This window comes from Canis aureus, chromosome 17 (genome assembly GCF_053574225.1).
Source record: "Canis aureus isolate CA01 chromosome 17, VMU_Caureus_v.1.0, whole genome shotgun sequence".
Lineage (NCBI taxonomy): Eukaryota > Metazoa > Chordata > Mammalia > Carnivora > Canidae > Canis > Canis aureus.
In genome coordinates this window covers 30,996,634-31,014,109 of record NC_135627.1, presented here as the reverse complement: position 1 = coordinate 31,014,109, position 17,476 = coordinate 30,996,634, and the positions used below count along the sequence as shown (strand labels likewise).

General features: G+C 43.5%; 1 long non-coding RNA gene across 7 annotated transcripts in view; it reads right to left on the bottom strand.

Annotated features, from left to right (window-relative positions):
- Positions 1 to 17,476, bottom strand: part of LOC144287888 (uncharacterized) — a 186,826-nt gene that overhangs the window by 65,985 nt on the left and 103,365 nt on the right. For all 7 annotated transcript variants that reach the window (XR_013355693.1, XR_013355694.1, XR_013355690.1 and 4 more), the window contains one exon: positions 1,776 to 1,839. This is a non-coding gene — a long non-coding RNA (uncharacterized LOC144287888). The remainder of the gene's footprint in view (positions 1 to 1,775; positions 1,840 to 17,476) is intronic.

The following is a 17,476-nucleotide window of genomic DNA, read 5'->3' as shown; positions in this document are numbered from 1 at the left end:
GCTATGACTTCTCCCAGGCAGCCATTTGGCTGGTGGGCTGGTTCCAGGGCTTTCTCTAATTGTCTTCCTCCCGAAGTCTGCTTAGGGCAATTTGTCAGATTCCACTCAGGAGCCTCCTCTTAGAGTAGCCATTCCCACAAAAAGTCTCAGAGCCCAGGTCTTGGTAGCTCGCTAAACCCCAGATGCTGGCCCTATCCTCTTGTCCCCTCAACTGAGATTTTCCTGTTTAAAAATAAAAGTAGACTTGTTTTGATAAAAGTATCTAGATGACATTTCTCCCTGAAAGACTTCTGCCAGAATGATGGAGTGAGAAAGAAAACCCTAGTGAGACAGTAAGTGGATCTTTGGCAAAAGAGTGTCATGGTGGGCTGCACCCCACCCCCCTACAAACCCCTGGGGCTTGCCCTCCGGATTCACAAAAGAGGATCAAAGGAGGAGCAGGGCAACAGGCAAACCCTGGCCTGTCTTCACTGCCTGCTCTCTTTCCTTCTGCTTTTCTCATGCTTCTGGTCCTTCTCGCTTTCCATTCTGCCTCAGGCTCAGGCTCTAAATGACTGCAGATACTCTGTTGTTATCTCCATCATCCTTCCTGAATATGTCTACTCTATTTCTTTCATCATACAAGATGTTCCAATCATCAGGAACCCTGAATTCGAAGTTTGGGCTCTACATACTCTGTGTTCCAGTCAGTGTGTCAAACCAGATAACATGAGACCAGTAGGAGCTGTGGGAGCACTGATCCCTGTGCTTATAAAGATGGCCAAGACAGCTGCCCCAAGCCACCAGAGGGCCTAGATCTATAAATCGTTCAGAAGGTCAGGGGAAGGGGGACCAAGAGGGCACAGCATGTTTAAATAAAAGGATACAAAAAGAATGGCTATCCCCTTATAATGATGGCAAAATACTCAGAGAGCCTGACCCCCTCTTTCCCCAAGAGCTTGCCATGTCAGTTTACTTTTAGGCATCCCAAAACCAATTCTAAATAGTTTAAGAGAAAGAAAGAAAGAAAGAAAGAAAGAAAGAAAGAAAGAAAGAAAGAAAGAGAAAGAGAAAGAAAGAAAGAAAGAAAGAGAAAGAGAGAAAGAAAGAAAGAGAAAGAGAGAAAGAAAGAAAGAAAGAAAGAAAGGAGAAAGGAAGGAGAAAGAAAGAAAGAGAGAGAGAGAGAAAGAAAGAAAGAAAGAAAGAAAGAAAGAAAGAAAGAAAGAAAGAGAAAGACAGACTAGTTCACTCACAGGACCCTTAGAAGAGCCCATCAGTAGGCTTGGGGGCTAAGCAGACAATAAAATGCCCAAATCACATTCATCCAGCTCTGTGGTTCCAGAGAGCTAGGCCCACAAACCAGCACTGCCAACATGGGTATGCCAGGCTGCTCTGGACACTCTGCCACAACCATTTCCAGAAACTGGATACTCTTACCACCACACTAGTCAAGAAGATCTCGCACCATCCCCAGCTTCACTGGCTTCCAATTCAAAGTCTGATTGATGGGACCTGGTCACATCCCTGCACCCAAATTGGAGGGATGCTGGTTAAGAATCTGGAAAACTGGTAGGTGTCCCCGTTGGGGGAGTCTCCGATCATGGACACTGGCCCAGAACTGACCCCAGGCAAGCTGGCTCCAGAGGCAGTGCTCTTAACCACCAGCTAGTGACCGAGATACTCTATATGGCAAACTGAATCATGGTCTCTACAGAAACAGTATATTCTAAGAACTTCAAATTTTCATAAACCATTTAATTTTAATATGGAGAATGGCTTAACAGAAAAAAGCTTACCAATATTTCTCTAACTTTTATTTGAAGGGATTTCAGATCACACACATTGTACTCCTCTTGCCTCCTGAAAGAGTCAAGTCAGATAAGGCAGGTTAGAGAAACGCCTGTCTCTTTGTGACACAGAAATTCACACAGAAACATCTCAGAAATGCAAAAGCTTCTGTGAAGAAACCAAACTTTCCCTTGCCTCTTCAATTTAATGGTATGCTAATCATACTATCTGAGGCATGTCTGAGAATAAACTCTGAAAGCCACAGTTTTCAAGAAAATACCAAGAGTCTAATATAGATGGATATCTACGTCCTAGAAATCAAATTCTCTTATTTGAATATTTATGACAAGAACTTATATGGCAAGGTTAAAATTTTCCAGTGGCCCAAGTCGGAAAGCTCTTCTGCTTTCCTGTTATTATGCTGTGCTCAACCAAGGGAGGGTATTTTTAGTACTCTATTGCTAGGTGCTCAACTTTCTTCTCTCATCAGAAATATAATTGACTTTATTTTTATCTGCCTCAACGTTTCCTTCATATGGTAAGCTTCTAAACATCAGTGTCTGCTAAATAGTAAGATTTCAGTATATATGTGGTATGTTCAGCCTCCACTGAGGAAACTATAAAATAACAGGAAATTCATCTCAGATGGATGTTACTTTGGGAATTTTGTGTTCTCCATCTTCCAGTGACTTTCCAGAAGCAGGGTATCACATGACAAATTGCTTCTAAATTTTCGTTCCAGAAAATGTTTTGCCTCTCCTGAAGAGTTGAAAGTATTTTTCTTCTGAAAAATGAAAACTAGTCATGTTTCTCATCTTCCTTTGGCCACCAGGAAACTCAGTGCCAATTTGCAGGCCTATTATGTTTGGGTCCATTAGCTGCAACTAGAATTAAAGCTATTTAGAACTTGATGGCTCAGTAGGTCACTTGGCCACTCATTGCCTCCCAGCTCCAAATTCATTCTTTTTGTCTGCTCCGTAAAAATGGATATGATGCCTTTAAATATTTTTTACTCTGCCAGTTGGTATATATCAACCTTTGGTGGCCAAGTGCTCTGGAGAGACATTTCAGGAGGAAAAGATTTTGTTTGCTGGCTCTGATGTTTAATCTCCAGGCTCCCGCAGGGCTCACAATGTCTTAAGGGTCCTCTCACGCACATGTGGCTTCCCCAGGGCCCAGCACCTGCAGCGGAAGCGGCTTCTCCCTTGCCGGACTCCTGCAGGGCACAGTGGTCAGCATTCCTGAGCAGCCCGAAGCTTCCCCAACACCCTTTTGGGTAGAGTTGTAGCAGTTTCTCTAGTAAGACACCTCCCTGTGAGCAGCTTTTTCCAACACCCTGGAGGGCAGGTTTCCAGCATGTTCCTAAGGGTGGCTTTCTAGATAATTCCAACACAGCACCACACTGACTTCTCTGCTATTGTCAGCCACAGCTGTACCCTCTCCAACTGAGGTCTGGGTTTCTGCCCTGGGGGCGCCCTCCTCCCACCTCTAGGGATAGTGGCTGTTCCATTTCCAAAGATACGATACTATATAGAGTTCTCTTTCTTTCTTCCCAGGCAACTCCTTGTTTGCTCCACTTCCCTGTTATAGTCAACAATTCTTTACATTAAAGTTTCCATGTTCAAATGACTGTGGCTTTTCTCTTCTGATCAGACCCAGACTGATATATTTAGCATATGTGCATTTTATATTTGTTTCTCTCCTGACATCTAATCAAATGTATTTAACCCCTTGGTTCTATTACTTTTCAAATTCAGATTTCACTACTTAATTGTGGACATACTTTCGGTGTAGTCTACTCTAAAACTATTTGTGGAATGTAAAGGCCACAATTAATTGAAATGCATATGCAAATGAGGGCCATGCCTATTTAAATTGCTGTACACCTTTCCTGAAAAGAATCAGTCTCCATGCAGTAAGCCAATTTTTTTTTAAGCCAATTATTTTTGATGAAGATAATGACACTAATGATTCTAGGTACTTCCATCCCATGTTAGACTTTTCTATAGCTGAAATAGGACCCTTAGAAGTTAAGATGTTCAGACCAGAAATAACAAACCAATAGACCCATGATAATAATAGTTCATCACTGTTCTCAAATCAAAATTTTCTTTTCCTACACAGTTCCTGAAATTCTTGTGACCCGCCCCAGGCTAGCAGCTGATTCAAGAGATACTAAATGCAAAGAGATGGATGGAGATGGGTGTGGAAATTGCCTAGAGATTTTCAAACTAGTGTGACAGAGCAGAGGATGGCAATTTCACAGGAACATAAGAGAGACCAGCGAGCACTGTGACAGTTAAGGAGTAAAGTCTCAGACCAAATTCCCAAGGTGGCCCCAAAATTGCAAACCTCCCAGGTTAACTAACCATCAATTCCATCACCACTGCCCCAGGGACTGAGGCTTCTAGAAACCCCAAGTTCCACTAAGGTACTAACTATATGCCCTCGAGGAATTCCTTAACCTCCAGAGTAACGATGCCTACCTCCCAGGGTTACCAGGAGGATAAAAAGAAGCACTAATTATGAACACCCTCATCACAGTGCCTGGCGCATCCGAAGTCTTAGCAAATGGGTTGGCCTGCTCCCCTTATATTAATTAGTTTCCCAGGGCTGCTCTAGCAAAGAACTACAAACTGGGTGATTTAGTGCAACAGAAATGTATTATCTCTCAGTTCTGCAGGCAAGAAGCCCCAAAATCAAGGTGGCAGTTTGACCCTGCTTTCTCTGAAATCTACAGGGGAAGGATTGTTCCTTGCCTCTTCCAGCATCTGGTGACCCCAGACATTCCCTGGCTTGTGGCAACACAATTCAGATCTCTATCTCCATCCTCACATGGCCTTCTCTCTGTGTCTATCCATCTCATCTTCCCTGTGTGGCTTCATCTCTGTGACCAAATTCCCCATCATATTGGATTAGGGCCCACCCTTAAATGAGGGTCATTAGACCTCATTTGAACCTCATTAACTCTCTGAAGACTCTATTTCTAAATAAGGTCACATTCAGAGGTCGGGGGTGGGGGTGGGGGGCGGGGGGGGGGGAGGGTTAGGGCTTTAACACATCTTTTTGGCGGGGACAAGATTCCCCTCTGCTTAGTTTTCTGCCTTGAGGTGACAGCCTTCTACTCTTCCTCCGTAATGAACTATCAGCTATTTAGAGTACAAGTTTTGCTTTATCACAGTTTCTTGAACATGAGTTGTCTATAATACACCCATAGAGGTAAAGCATGGGTCTGCTCATACCTCACAAACCTCCTACTCTTCCCTGCCTCCCGCCTTCTGGGCTCTGGCCAGGATGGCTCCCTCCAGCCTCCCCTGGGCTCTACTCCCTGTAGCCTCCAGTCCCTGCCTCACTGTGTCCTGCACTTACCAGAACTGTCCCCTTTCCCTCCCTCTTAATCTGACTCCTTACCCCAAAGACCCATAACCATATATCAGCTGCTTTCGAATCTTTGCCAGACAGACACAATCTATAGAAAATAGCAGAGATGGTAAGGAGGACATTTTAGTTGAGCTGAAGGAAAACCCTTCACATGCCTATGTTGAAGCCCAAGTGCTTATCTGAAATATAAGACCTTTTAGGAAGGGCAATGCATTTTGCCACCCCCTCCTCCTCCATATAAGTTGCAAGGGTAGGGGTCTGTTAAGGTACGGGGCTCCTAAGGGTGGGAGCACAGACAGTGGGCATGCATGTGAGCAGAGGCACATCAAAGGTATGCCTGGACTGGCCTCTGTTAAAAAACAAAACAAAACAAAACAAAACAGGGAATGAGAGGAGTCCCGAAGTGTCAGCAACAATGGATTCATAAACACTGACTCTCCCTACATCCCCAAGGTAGGCATGCTTGCATCTCCCACTCTAGCAACCCCAAAGAGAAAAAAGAGAAGGGATGGATGGTTCTAACAGGTAGCCCCACATTAGGCAGTCCCACGCATGGTCTGCTTTAAGGAGGGAAGAGAATTGCCTAGTCTAAGGCCACCTCCCCAGCTCCCTCCATCAAGGTCTAAAACTTCCATCGTTAGGATCATTCTTAAGTTAAAGACACCCTATCCTCCCAGGACATTTTATAAAAGCAGAATGCTTCTGGGCAGGAATACACTGTGTTATTAAGTGCCCACAAATATTTCACTTGCACTGGGAGACTGCATTCCTTAGTGGCCACCAGGGTAGTCAGCTGTCCCAGGGGGGTAAATCCAACTACCTACCTTTGTTGGTTTTGTCTTCTACCATAGCCTCAGAGCTGTACAAACTGATGGATGGAAAACATAATGTAAATCTGCCTCTATAAAGTGAGACCAAATACTACCTAGCACATCATGTTGCTGCTGTAGAGAGTTAATGACTCATGCATCTAAAATGCTTTCAATGTAAGATCCCGATAAATATTGACTATCGTCATCATCATCATCATCATCATCATCATTATCATCATCATTATTGTTAATGATTGAGAAAACACACAAGTAAAGGAGAAAGGTCTAGAGAGCTGACACCAGAAGGCCCCCGTGGGGGTGATGTTGGAGGGGAGGGTCTGAGAGGAGGTGGGTGGTGGGCCAGAAGGGGAGGAGGGCCAAGCCACTGCTCCCACCACGTAAGCGTGCATACAACAGCCCTGTGGACACTGCCTATGGCCCAGGCACATGGCACTTACCAAGGCCCACTGAGAACCTGGCACTGAACTGTGACCATCTTTTCCCCCCTGATTGAGCCAGAAGCCTCTGTCTAACTGCTTTGCTCTAGCCACGGAGGTGTGATAAAACATAGCCGAGTGCAGCGGGGAGAAGCCTCCATAAATTAGAAAGGGACTGTGTCCTGGAATCTCTGAAACTGAACCAAATAAATAGGGAGCACGAGGCAGTGGAAATGAGGTGTCCTGGATACCCAGCAAGGACCCACGGGATCCCCCAGAACCTGAAGGGAAGGCAAAGGGCCACAACACAGTTTCCCAAAGTGTGTTCCAGGTGGCTCAGGAAAAGAAAACGTATTCAAATAGGTTTCTGGGTTAAACGGAGTTTAATGTATTTCATTAGAATAAGATTTTTAGAGCTTCAGATATGCCTAAATGCATTGTGAACCTCCAGAGGTAGATTCTGGACTGAGTGTTTCCTGTGTGTGCTGGAGAAGATAAGCCTGGTTTTAACAGAATATCCAGAGACCAGTGTCCTGTGAGAAAAGCCTGGGGCCATTCATAAATGCTGGACACTGCGTGTCACAGGACAAGTCACCTAGGGCACCTGAGCCCTCTGTTTCCTCACCTAAGAAATGAAGGCCCTCAATCAGCAGTTCTTGGCTGGGAACCTGGTAAAAGCCGTGGATTTCCTGCCTGGAACTAGGCGCATATTACACATGTGCCAGATTTTTTTTCCCATACAGTTTCAGGGAATCATAAATCTCTCAACTCTCCGGTGTTCTAAGTCTCCTTCCATCTCTAAAATGGTGAACATTCCTGAATTAGAAGGATATCATGATAGATACCCATTGCTTTTGCCCAACATCCCTTCCCTTTCATTTTGGGAACAGCACGAGTTTCCCCTTGTGAAATCGCCTCTTTCCCAATTCTCCATCCCTATGTTTCAACAAAAGTAGACCAACTACCCACCCCACCCAACCCAGAAGCTGGCACATCACCCAAGCGCTGACCAGTCAGCATACCTTATTCCCATGGCCACAAGGAAGGGATCATGGATGGCACGGTGTTGAGAGAATTCTCTAAGCCGCAAGCAGGAGCTATCAGATAAGGCAGGAAGGGAGGGAAGAATGTGTCCACATTGTGGCTATTCCACTAGCAGAATGAAAGCCTGCAGTGTTGGTAAGCATCTTTATCTTTGAGAAGGGAAGCCACTCCTGATTATAGTAGCTCAATCATCTCTGAAATCCACTTCGTTTCCCCAAAATATCCCATTTATGTGAGTCAATAAATATTTCTTCTGTTTAAACTAACTTGCAAATGAAAGAGTATTGAATAATTCAGACATCAATCCTGCGTTTCCCAGGACTGCTGTGAGGCTCAATGAAGAGGCTCGCAGTGTTGCTGCTGGGTCTACACCCAGCAGAGAACAACTGTGGAAGGATGGTAATGGATGACTGTGCATTGGTAGGTACTGGTGGGACCTGGCCACCGTCCCATGTGAGCTGTGTACCAGGAAGATCCCAGAGACCTCAAATAATTTCTTCCACCTGCTACCTGCTTCCCATAATGCCATCATGGAGCCTCTGTGATGTTGCGGGCAGTGTGCAGTAGGGAGAGGTGTGGAGGATGTCACAGAGACTTTCGAGAATCTGATGAATTTAATCAATCCTCTTCTTTGAAAAGTACGCAAAATTTGCCTGCAATTTCAGGAGTTTATACACTCTCTGAAACCCACAGAAGAGTGTCCTTCCTCAAGGGTCTCACTTTAGGTATGGAGACTTTGCTGGACTGGTTAAGTGGAAGATGTCAGCCTCTCAAAGGAAGAGAGCTGGAAAGGAAGTAAAGAGGGAGCTCTCTGAGGACACAAGGGAAAGGAGAGAGTCAGATAATCCAAAATCTGCAAAGACTCTGACGTTGAAACAAACAGCATGAACTGGTCCTACCGCCTCCCACCTGCCCTTTGAGTAGTTGCTACCTTTTAACAAAAGGAGCCAACAGCGCCAGAGCCCCCATGGTCAGATTTGAAATCGACCTTGACCTAAGGTTGGACTCCTGTGAAAATGGATCCCGGGAGAGAGGATGCTTTAAACTCCTAGCAGTCATTCATACCTCGTCCCAGGAACATATTTCCATAAGGAGAATGGGTGAGTCCATGAATGTAGAGGGGAGGGTTCGGATAGCACCTGTCTTTGGCAGTCTGTGCCCACTCGGCAGAAGCACTGCTCTCTAAAAACAGCAACTGATCCCAACCTTTGAAATGTTTTGCTAAATAATTGTGTTTAGTGGTGTGTTTTTCCCAATTGTGGGAGGTTTTCTAAAAAAAAAAAAAAAAAAAAAAGCCTCATAATCGAGGACCTACTGAGTTTATAGCTGGCCTGACATTTAGTAATAAAGTTAGAAGCTGATGGTTTGACAAATCCTCACCTATTTTTCTTCCTATCCTGAATTTTTTTTTTTAAGTGTCCTCCCCACACTGAAGCCTAATCGGCCCATTCCGAGCCTCCCACCCCACACCCAGCAAGCAAGCCCCTGCTTGCAAGCCAGCCTGCCCAGGCTCCAGAAGGCAGAGAAGGCTGCTGGCCACAACCATTCCTCTACACCAAAGTCTCGAATATTTAACTCCTGCCCTAAAAGAGGTCAACTTGAGGGTCCCACGTTAGGAGGGCTCAGATGACTTTCTGTGAAAAACACATTTTACAAGCAGAGCCTTTTGCCAAGAATAAGAATGGTTTCCCCTGTGCTTATTCCAGTCTCAAACTGAGCGCAGATAATAATTTATGTTTGCCTGACTCCTCCACAGCCCAGAAAGTGCTTTTCTTTATCTTTCTGCCTGTTTGTGATACTTGAGACCCCAGAGGGGAAGCAACATGTCAAATCTGCTCTATAGCAACTCTGTCCCTCTTATTTCAACCGGGCCCTGGGCATCACCATCACAGGTACAGATGCAGTCTGAGACTGGTGCTGGGTCCTCCACCTCACTTCAAGGGTAGTGGTGGTGGTAAATGTGAATATTCTTTAAAAAAAAAAAAAAAGATTTTTTTTATTTATTCATGAGAGACACAGAGAGAGAGAGAAGTAGAGAAACAGGCAGAGGGAGAAGCAGGTTCCATGCAGGGAGCCCAATGAGGGACTCGATCCCGGGTCTCCAGGATCAGGCCCTGGGCTGAAGGCAGCACTAAACTGCTGAGCCACCCGGGCTGCCCTGTTAATATTCTTTTTTTTTTTTTTTTCCCTGTTAATATTCTTAAATGATGCCACCATAAATCCTTGAAAGATAAGAACAACTTAGTCTTTTTTTTTTTAATTTTTTTTTAAATTTATTTATGATAGAGAGAGAGAGAGAGAGAGGCAGAGACACAGGCAGAGGGAGAAGCAGGCTCCATGCACGGGGAGCCCGACGTGGGATTCGATCCCGGGTCTCCAGGATAGCGCCCTGGGCCAAAGGCAGGCGCCAAACCACTGTGCCACCCAGGGATCCCAGAACAACTTAGTCTTTTTTTTTTTTTTTTAATTTTTATTTATTTATGATAGTCACAGAGAGAGAGAGGGAGAGAGAGAGAGGCAGAGACATAGGCAGAGGGAGAAGCAGGCTCCATGCACCGGGAGCCCGACGTGGGATTCGATCCCGGGTCTCCAGGATCGCGCCCTGGGCCAAAGACAGGCGCCAAACCACTGTGCCACCCAGGGATCCCTAACTTAGTCTTATATGAAATAAGATGTTTACATCCAAAAAGCAAATTTACCTAAGGCATCTAGTTTCTCTTTATTTTGAAAGGCCTGTTTTATACCAAATCACTTAGCTTGATATCTTCCAATAGGAAGCTCATTAAAACCTGAGAAATATTATAAGCTGAGGTCTTACACCATCGGCTCATATGGCAAGAATATGAACACTAGGATCTGTGTTTTATGAATGACCACATACTGACACAGCCTGGGGCACTGAGTGTACACTTCACTTCAAGGTCACTAAGGAGAATCAAAGTATAAGAAGTTTGTATTGGGTTCTCCTCTCTGTTTTAGCACTCTCTTACACTTCATAGAACCTCCTAGAAGCTTCTCTTTGTTCTCTGTTCTCAGACCCCATCTTCACGCTGCTCATCCATGTCAAAGGGCTCTAGACTTGAAACTACCTACACAGGCAGTGGGGGGAGGGCACCTGGGTGGCCCAGTCGGTTAAGCATCTGACTCTTGTCATCATCTTAGGGTCCTGAGATAGAGCCCCACCTATCTACGCTAAGTACAGAGATTGCATAAGATTCTCTCCCCCTTTCTCTCCCCAACCTCCCCCAACCCCTTGCTTGTGCTCTCTCTACATCTAAAAAAATTTAAAAAATAAACCTACTTGGGATGGCAATTGTAAGACTCTGTTGCATGAGCAAGTTTGGTCTGTTAAAAAACAGTTTCATGGAGATGTCAGGCACCATCTGGGAGGATGCTTTTGCCTCTCCCTAGCAACTGCTCCCACTCTCACATCCATGTCTCTGGTTACCTTGTCTGCTTCCCTAGTTACCAGTGCTCCCAATCTCCTGCACACCTCTGACACCACCCACCTCCGTTTGCAGCTCCCTGGTGAACTAGAACCCCTCTGGAGGTGGATCCCAGGGAGTCTCCCTCCTGGAGCCCAGAATGACTTCCAGCACCAACTCTGGCTTTAATCCTGCCGAGCCCATAGTATATTAGTCAAAACCCCCAGTTCCAGCATTTTAATTCAGCATTAGATGGTCTGATCAGTTATCTCAATGGATCTCAATCCTGAAGCTCATTTGAATCCCCTGGAAACCCTTAAAAATTACTAAGGCCCAGGATTAGCACACAGCCCCAGAGATTTTTATTTCATTGGTCTTGGGTAAAGCTGTACTTTTTAAAGCTCTGCAATAGTTCAAAGGTGAGCCATGGTTATGATCTAACCCAAGAAATGCACGGTGCCGAGTTCCCTTTCACATGCAAAAAAAATTTATTAATAATGACTGTTTGGGGTTCCTAGGTGGCTCAGTTGGTTAAGCATCAGACTTTTGATTTCAGCTCAGGTCATGATCTCAGGGTTGTGAGATCAAGCCCCATGTTGTGTTCTGCACTCGGCGGGAAGTCTGCTTGAGAGTCTCTCTTCCCTCTCCCCCTCCCACTCTCCCTCTTTCAAATAAACAAATACAATCTTTAAAAAAACAAATGATTGTTTGGACAAATACTGAAGAAGTTATCCCAGTATAAATTAAACAAGTAATTCCTCCAGATGCCTAAGATTCAGTAAAATACATATTTTATAATGATATTTTGTAGAGACTAATCCAATTTTTTAGCCTTTGTGGAACTGCATCACTACCTGTTGAACATAGTCATGCGACTCCCCAACTGAATAGCATGTATCTTTGGAAGCTATAACTCCCTCACATCTCTGAAGCATGTGAAACCCTGAAACTACATAATAAGTATATCATTAACCACTTTTCCAATTAAATCTTTGCAGTTTTTCACCTCATCCTCCAATCCCTTGCTATTCATGGTGAGGTCCATGGATTAGTAACAGGGAAAAAAGCAGAATCCATGGCCCCACCCCAGACCAACTAAATCAGAATCTGCATTGTTACTAGATCCCTGGGAAAACCTGCAGCCACATTCAAGTTTGAGAAGCACTACACAGCAAACTGTTTTTATCAGTCTTGGTGTTAGAATACTTCTTTCAAGACCTTCCCTCTGTGGCCTGAGCCCTTCATAAATCCTCTGTTCCCCACACCGGACCACCTCCAGCTTCTAGAACTTTGTTCTCCCACTCCCCTTCTCCACCATCTGCTAAGCACTCCTCTCTCCTTTCTGCCTAAAAGCAGCATTTCCATTTCCCAAAGTCCTCATTGAGCCTCTCCTCTCCAAAGTGTTCACAGATCTCCTCTAATTTTATAGCACTTGTCTAGCTACACATTCATCCAACATCCTGGCTGTTCTTGTTTTACTATTCAACCTTTATTTTGCCTTTAATTTTCCAAGTACTCCTGTCTTGTCTGCCCCACTAGTTCATCACTTATTTGCCTTTGTACCTGCCATGGGGCTTTGCACTAATAGATTCGACAAATATTTGGTGTTTGGCTTTGACTTAGATCTCTGATGGCAAACTATGTGATACATAAGACCTATAAATCTGAGTCTAGAAACTAGTAAAAAAATTTACAACATCTAAGCTTTGCTGGCATTAAAACTTCCAATATGCTGAACACAGGAGTTGCAAAATAACATGATGTATAAATAGATATTGGACTATTTTAAATAACTAGAGAAAATAAATATCAAAAATGAAAGCAAGACAACATAATATCACGTATCGGCTAACAACGTTAAGTCTCATTAAGGACATCAAATCAAATAAAATCCTTCAGCTGCCATTGGCCAAAATGCACTGGCAACCAATCCCAGTCCTGTGACATGAAAATAAAAACATGTCAGGCTCCTGCATATAGGATTTCTACCAGGGTACAGATAGTCCCAAAACTCATTTCATTCCAACTCCTCCGTAGAATGACCCCATACTTTGAAGCAGGAAAATTCAGGGACGATTTTTTTTCTATTTTTTTTATAAAGTCCATAAATATTATTGAGAATTAACAGTGTATCCTGCCACAGAAACACAAAGATGATGAGACATGTCCTTCCATTCAAGTTGTTCACAGTCTTAGGGGGAGGAGACATAAATAGATCATTTCAACACAATGTGGAGCATAGAGTACCAGAGTATACATACAGAGGGTATTATTGGAACACAAGGAAGGGTTGCCTAACTCAACCTAAAGCAACCTAGGAGAGCTCTTTGGAGGTGGTGATGCCTGAACTGAAGCTTAGAGTTAGAAAAGGCATTAATCAAATGAAAGAGTAAGATGGATATTTCAATTAGGGGGAAACACATAAGAAGGAAGAGGTAACTGATATCATGGTGTGTGGAAAGAGCTCAGATAGTTCTGTATTATAAGGAAGTGAGTGAAGAGGTTCCCTTCACAGAGGAGGTGACAACTTGCTATCTGATAAGACAGAGTTCAAAAGACCTTGAACTTTATCCTAAAGGCAAATGGAGAATGGCTAGGCTTGAAAGACTTCCTGCAGCTTCCAAGATCTAATATGAAAAGTAAGAACAGCTTAGATTCTACATGAATCCCATACATTTTTTTTTAATATTTTATTTATTTATTCATGAGAGACACAGAGAGAGAGGCAGAGACATAGGCAGAGGGAGAAGCAGGCTCTCCACAGGGAACCCGATGTGGGACTCGATTATGGAACCCCAGGATCACTCCCTGAGCCGAAGGCAGACGCTCAACCACTGAGCCACCCAGGCGTCCCAAACCCCATACATTTAAGGGCCCCAGAGTCCTTGTCAATATGGCTATTGAGATATTGATTTGAAAACTTTCTTGGATCATCCCTACAGGTGTATATTAGGGAAAATTATCTGAGGTAAATCTCTTCCAGCCCAGATTCTACTTTCTGATTCCAAATGGCTGAGAAAACTATAGACCTACGATGTAGGCCTTTTCTCCTGAAGGCACTAAACCATACCACAGGACAATATGACAGTGTTGCCAAGGTATGGTAACAAAATAAAAACAGTCATCGAATTAAAGGACAATTGAGGACAAGAGCCTGTTTCTTCTCACTCCTAGCTAACAGCTTTGTTCAGCAAACTACACTTTTTCTCCAATTACAGCTCAGGCATATGTGTGTGTGTTTATTATTTCTTTACCTCTAGTGTTTTAATTTAAAATACTTAGTAGGTTTTTTTTGCAACCAACTAGTTTAGTTATTTGTCTTAATCTTACACACACACACACACACACACACACACACACACAGATTTTCATTCAATTTAGATAGGCGAGAAGCTAGATGATTTGAATGTTGGCATTTTGTGAAATTTTGCCTCTGTATAAAAAGTAAATTGTTTAGTCTAGATGTTCAAAACCATTAACACAGAATAAAAACACCAGCAGGAAGTAATTCTGTTCAGCTCAGGCAGGTGACAAAATAAATTATACCCAAAGTTACACATAAGCTGGAATCATTCAACTGCCTACCTTTAAAATATGTCAAGTCTCCACCTGAACCTTGCATTCTGATTTCCCTAATGGCTCCTAATCTGGTTCAGACTTTTCAAAATGGGTGAAACTGGATTAACACAGCCTTCTCCTGCTAACCTCATGGGATCTGGATGCAACAGCTCATTCTTCCTTCTTACCTGTGCCGTATTGTTCTCCTTGCAGTGATTCTACCTTTGGGTGATGGGGCAAATGTGCATATTTACATTGTTTTTCATCTTTTCGGGATCGTAGAATTCGGTACTCATTAGGAAAAATAATGATGATAAAACTTAAAATAATGTTAAAAAGTAGGTAAGTGTGATCCTTAAAAACATAAAAATTTAGGGGCTTCTGGGTTGCTCAGTCGATTAAATGTCTGCCTTCTACTCAGGTCATGATCTCAGGGTCTTGGGATCAAGCCCCGCATCAGGCTCCCTGCTAGGTGGGAAATCTGCTTCTCTCTGCCCGCCCCCTTCATCTTGCTCTGTCTCCCTCTCTCTCAAATAAATAATTAGATCTTTAAAAAAAAAAACACATAAAAATTTAAAAGGAAGTGGTAAAGAGCATGAGCCCTGCAGCCAGACTGTACGATGTGACTATTGGTTTCCCCACTTGCCAGCAAGGTAACTGTGAATAGGCCATTTGCTCGTTCAAAGGCCCCAGCTACCCAATGTGTAAAATGGGAATAATAATACTAGTTGTAATAATACTAGTTTCCATCTCATGGTGCTGTTGACAATTTTTTAAAAGTAAATTTACATACAGCATTTAAATCTGAGCTTAGCACATAGGAAGCTGTATGCATTAGCTATTATTAGTATCATCATCATTATAAAGCACCATAATCTATTAATATCACTAATTCTCAGAAAATAGTGCCAGGAGGGGCACCTGGGTGGCTCAGTGGTTAAGCATCTGCTTCTGGCTCAGGTCGTGATCCCAGGGTCTTGGGATCAAATTCCGTATCGGACACCCCCTGGGGAGTTTGCTTCTCCCTCTGTCTATGTCTCTGCCTCTCTCTGTGTGTGTCTCTCATGAATAAATAAGTAAAATCTGAAAGAAGGAAGGAAGGAAGGAAGGAAGGAAGGAAGGAAGGAAGGAAGGAAGGAAGGGAGGGAGGGAGGAAAGAAAGAAAGAAAGAAAGAAAGAAAGAAAGAAAGAAAGAAAGAAAGAAAAAAGAAAAGGAAAGGAAAGGAAAGGAAAGGAAAGGAAAGGAAAGGAAAGGAAAGGAAAGGAAAGGATGCCCGGAAATATCACAGGATATTTTATATTTTATATTCACCCCCTCCTTTTCCAGGGGAAAAAAAAAAGTCATCTTAAGAGATGGTATCACAAAGTTCAGTTAGCAGGAAAATCTTTTTTTTTTTTTTTTGTAGTAAATTTATTTTTTATTGGTGTTCAATTTGCCAACATATAGAATAACACCCAGTGCTCATCCCATCAAGTGCCCCCCTCAGTGCCTGTCACCCAGTCACCCCCATCCTCCCCACCTCCCCTTCTCCCACCCCTAATCATTTCCCAAAGTTAGGAGTTTCTCATGTTCTGTCTCCCTTTCAGTAGGCAGGAAATTCTGAGGAAATATTCTGATGTGGGTTGAATGATCAACCTCACTTCCAGCCTTTTCCCTGGGTGGTCTCCCAGCTTGCAATGTCCACATGACAGTTCAGAAGGAAAAGGATTCTCCCTTCTTCCTACAGAAATGATGGCTGGGTCGCAGGAACCTTCCTTGGCCAATGGAGGAAATCCCACAAGAATCAGAGATATCAGTACTAACATTGCTGAGCCCCTGAACTGGTACCAGCAACAACCCACCTATAGATTTTTCTCCGTGTATGAAAAACAAACTCCTTTACAAGTCGGACGTCGTATTCAGGTTTTCTGATACACACAGTCAAAAGTACCCCCGTCTGATACATGTACAGACTCTGCGTTGCTCTTGAGACTAATGGGGAGCTATCAGCCTGCACCTGTCAGATTCAGCCATTGCCACTGATGGGTGGCCAATTTTTTTCCTAGAGTAAAACTAGGTCCTGGGCGCTGCTGCTTCCATATGTTCAGCCTTTCACCTTAGCCAGCATATGCCGAATTGTGGAAATATCTAGAAAGCCCTCTTTCCACGTCTCCTCCATCCCATCCTCTGGCTATCAAGTACTGTTCCCACATCTAGCTGCTCACGCCATACACTGTCCACTTCCAGCCTTCCAGGAAGCCACATTCTGGAAAACCAGTGCACCTGCTACTGGTACACTCATTACCCTTGAAACAAACATCACAAGATTTCTCCTCAATGGTACCCAGGAGGGAGGCACGCATCTCCCCATCACTTGTCTCTCTCCACCATATCAGTTTTATTATAGCATCTGGTTTTTCCAGTCTCTAGTGGTTTTCCAAAGGCCCTCCTGCCCAGTCAATCCTCAGCCCTTTCCTGCTCTCTGCTGAAGTCCATGACAGTTGTAGACACAATAAAATTGATAAAAGTGGCGCACCTTGTGAATAGTGTTTCAGAGGAGTGTTTCCAATCGTCTTTTTGTGTTATTGTTGTTTAGACAACCAAACTGCTCGCTGAAATTAACACATTATTAAAGCAGTTTTAAATTGTCTATTGGACTTATCTAAGATGGCACTTCTTCAGATCTAAAATTATTCAGCCAGTTCCAGGGGAAAAAAAAAAAAGAATGAAGAAACTGGAACCCAGACTAAGTAATTGGTTAATTTTTCTTCATAAAACTAGTTCATATTCTGGAAACAAGGGTTTATCTGTTTAATATCATATGAAAAATTATTGTCTCTTAGCTAAACAACAGTGTCAGTAAATGGCATCTAGATAAGACTGGGGGAAAAAAAACTATATTCTTGCTGCCTGCAGAAAGATAAATTTTGTTGGCCTTTCAAAGCCAGGGGATTAACTAGCGTTTGGGGGGAGATGCTTTGAAAGATACAGAACCTGTCATATTTTCTGCTTCATGAACTAAACATAAACACTGGGAAAGCTGTTATGGGTGTCTTACAGCTGTCTGCCAGC